Source organism: Myotis davidii, unplaced genomic scaffold (assembly GCF_000327345.1).
Source record: "Myotis davidii unplaced genomic scaffold, ASM32734v1 scaffold666, whole genome shotgun sequence".
NCBI lineage: Eukaryota > Metazoa > Chordata > Mammalia > Chiroptera > Vespertilionidae > Myotis > Myotis davidii.
The window spans coordinates 27,833-32,050 of record NW_006296629.1 but is presented as its reverse complement, the minus strand read 5'-3'; positions in this window follow the sequence as shown (position 1 = coordinate 32,050).

Below are 4,218 nucleotides of genomic sequence, written 5' to 3'. Positions count from 1 at the left end.
GCCCTCCCCAGCCGTGTGCTGCCGGCGCCACCAATCTGAGTTCAGGAAGGAGCGAATGTGCGGTGTGTGAGCGAGTGAGCGAAAGCAGCGCCACTCGCAGGTGGCAGGCGCAGCTGAAGCCTGCCGTTCCCCATCTCTCTCTCCTTGGAATTCCTCCAGAGGAGGCAGGCAAGCTGCGTGCAGCTGTGCTGCTCCTCTTTGCGCATTTGTTCCCCAAATAGGGGCTCCCCATTTCCCACCACCCACACCCCTATGTGGGCTGGGCACGCCATCTGCACACAGAACCTTGCTGCAGCGCCCAGACTGAATGTAGCATCCCCATCCTGCTCCTGACCTTGCCGTCGCCTCTGAGGCCGGGGTGGAACACTTGCCTTGTCTCTGTGGTGACGAAGCAAGCATTCCACCAGGCCACTCACACTGCCTGCTCTCAGTGGCTGCCCCCCAGGACTGGGGAACTCCAGTGGGGCTGAGGGGACTGGGCATTGCCATCTTGAATGATGAAATGCAATTAACCAGAACAGTACTGATCAGCTGCCTCCTGTACGCCTCCTACTGGGGATGGAGCCTGAAACCCAGGCATGTGCCCTGACGGGGAATCAGACTGTGACCTGGTTCATAGGTTGACGCTCAACCACTGAGCAACACTGGCTGGGCAGTACCATGCTGCTTTGATTACTACAGTCTTGTAGTATAGTTTGATATCAAGTAGCATGACACCACAAACTTTGTTCTTCTTTCTCCAGATTGCTGTGGCTATTGGAGTTTGTTAGTGGTTTCTTATAAATTTTAGGGCATTTTGTTCTAGTTTTTTGAAAAATGCCATTGCTGTTTTGCTAAGGATTGCATTGAATCTATAGATTGCTTTGGGTGGTATGGATATTTTAACAATGTTAATTCTTTCTATCAATGAGTATTGTATATTCTTTCATTTATTTATATTGTCTTTAATTTCTTATACTTTTTTTGAGTATAGATCGTTTACCTCCTGTGTTAAATTTATTAATAGGTATTTGGTTTATTTTTTTATGCAATTGTATATGGAATTGTTTTCTTAATTTCTCTTTCTGATAGCTTGGGTTTGGTGTATCAGAATACAACCAATTTCTGAATATTAATATTAATATTAATGTATCCTGCTACTTTACTGAACTCATTTACAGTTCTAATAGATTTTTAGTGGAATCTTTAGGGTTCTCTCTTTATATGCGGTACCATGTCATCTGCAAATAATGACAGTTTTATTTCCTTCTTTCCAATTTGGATGCCTGTAATTTCTTCTTCTCATCTGAGACTTTGGGTAGGACTTCTAATACTATGTTGAATAAGAGTGGTGAAAGTGGACATCCCTGTCGTGTTCCTGGTCTTAAGGGAAACACTTAAGCTTTTCCCTGTTGAGTGTGATGTTACCTGTATGTTTGTCATACATGGCCTTTATTATTTTGAAGTATGTTTTCTCTATTTCCACTTTGCTGAGAATCTTTATCATAAATGGGTGCTGGATTTTATTAAATGCTTTTTTCTGCATCCATTAGCATAATTATATAATTTTATCCTTTATTTTGTTTATGTGCTATATCATGTTAATTGATTTGTGGATATTGAACCAACCAGAAATAAATTCCACTTGATGATGTTATGTAATCTTTTTAATGTACTGCTGAATTCAATTTGCTAATATTTTTTGAGGATTTAATAATAATCCTCACCCAAGGATATATTTATTGATTTTAGAGAGAGGAAAAAGAGAGAGAGAGAGAGAGAGAGAGAGAGAGAGAGAGAGAGAGAGAGAGAAACATTGGTTGCCTCTTATATGCACCCCAACCAGGGACTGAACCTGCAACCTAGGTATGTGCTCTGACTGGAATAAAACCTGTGACCATTCAGTGTATGGGACAACCCCCCAACCATCTGAGCAACACCGGCCAGGGCTTTTTGAAGATTTTTACATCTATATTTATCAGAGATGTTGGCCTAGAATTTTATTTTCTTGTAATGTGTTTGTCTCATTTTGAAATCTGGGCATTGCTGGCTTCATAAATCAGGTTATTGTTGGCACTCTTGAATTTTTCAGATAGTTTGAAAAGTAAATGTCAGTTCTTTTTTGAGTGTTTGGAAAAATTCACCTGTGAAGTCAGCTGGTCCAGGACTTCTATTTGTTGAAAGTTTTTGATTACTAACTAGATATTTTTGGTCGTAATCGGTCTGTTTATATTTTGTGTTTCTTCTTAAGTCTTGGAAAATTGAATGCTTCTAGGCATTTATCCATTTCTTCTAGTTTGTCCAATTTGTTGGCATATAATGGTTTGTAGTAGTTTCTTACAATTCTTGGTATCTATGTGGCATCAGTTGTCAACTGTCTTCTTTCTTTTGTGATTTTATTTGGGTTCTCTCTCTTTTTCTTGATGACTCTGGTTTAAGGTTCATAAATTTTGTTTATTTTTTTCAAAGAACCAGCTCATGGCTTCATTGATTTTTGTATTGTCTTTTTAAATATGTATCTTTATTGCTGAAAGTATTAAAGATGTTCCCCCTTTTTCCCCATTGACCCCCTCCACCCAACACTCACTCCTCCCAGGCCTTCACCAGGATATTGTCTGTGTCCAAGTGTTATGCATATATGCATATGTTTCCCAGTTATTCTCTGCCTCCCACCCCCGCCATGACTTCCCTCTGAGATTTGTCAGTTTATCCCATGCTTCTATGTCTCTGGATCGATTTTGTCCATCAGTTTGTTGTTCATTATATTCCACACTAGAGGCCCAGTACATGACATTCGTGCACTGTGGGTGGGTGGGGTGGGTGGAGAGTTCTCTCTCTTTTTCTTGATGACTCTGGTTTAAGGTTCATAAATTTTGTTTATTTTTTTCAAAGAACCAGCTCATGGCTTCATTGATTTTTGTATTGTCTTTTTAAATATGTATCTTTATTGCTGAAAGTATTAAAGATGTTCCCCCTTTTTCCCCATTGACCCCCTCCACCCAACACTCACTCCTCCCAGGCCTTCACCAGGATATTGTCTGTGTCCAAGTGTTATGCATATATGCATATGTTTCCCAGTTAATCTTTGCCCCCCACCCCCGCCCTGCCTTCCCTCTGAGATTCGTAAGTAAGTTTGGAGGAGTCCAATAACTGAGACTATTTCTACTACTATCATTGAAAAGCAAAAGTAAGTCAGGATTACCTTTGCAGCAATTATTAAAAATACTAGAGGCCCAGTACATGACATTCGTGCACTGTGGGTGGGTGGGGTGGGTGGAGATGGGGAGGTCCCTCAGCCCAGCCTGCGCCCTCTCCCTTTTCATTTTGTTGATGGTTTCGTTTGCTGTGCTGAAGCTTTTTAGTTTGATGTAGCCCCATTTGTTTATTTTCTCCTTAATTTCCCTTGCCCTATTAGATGTATTGGCAAACATATTGCTAGTAGAGATGTTTGAGATTTTTCTGTCTATGGTTTTTTTCTGAAGTTTTTATGGTTTCATGACTTACACTTAAGTCTTTTTTTTAAAGACTTAATTTATACTTTATTCACTTTTGAATTCTTGCCGTATTTTTAGCACATGTGTGTGTACTACCTTTTTCATAAAATAGAAAATTTTATTTCAAAAAATTCTATATGCAAAAGCAAATATTAAATATCTTTTAAAACAGCATGAATAGCATTGGTTATACTTTATGTTAATGGCTGTTAACAATATATTTCTAAACCTTGCTTGAGCATAAGAATCACTTGAGCTACTTAGTGAATATACAGATTCACAGGTCTCCCTATAGATTTCAGTTAGTAAGCCTGAGGGTAACTCAGGCATTTGTGTGGAAAACAATCACTAGCCTTCCATTCCCATACATTAGGGCGTTAGTTTATCTTTGTCCGTATAATTGAGAACCCTATTTCCTTTTTTTTCTCTCTTCTAAATCTTTATTGTTTTTTTACATATTTTTTTATTATTACATATGTGTCCTCATCCCCCTATTAGCCCCCCAAACTCCCACCTATGCCCTCAACCCCCTGTTGTCTGTATCCATTGGTTAGGCTTATATGCATGCATACAAGTCCTTTGGTTGATCTCTCCCCCGTACCCCCACCACCCCCTACTCTCCCTCTGAGGTTTGAGCATCTGATCGATGCTTCTCTGACTCTCTGTTTTTGTTCATCAGTTCAGGTTGTTCATTATATACCACAATTGAGTGAGATCATGTGATACTTATACTTTTCCAACTGAC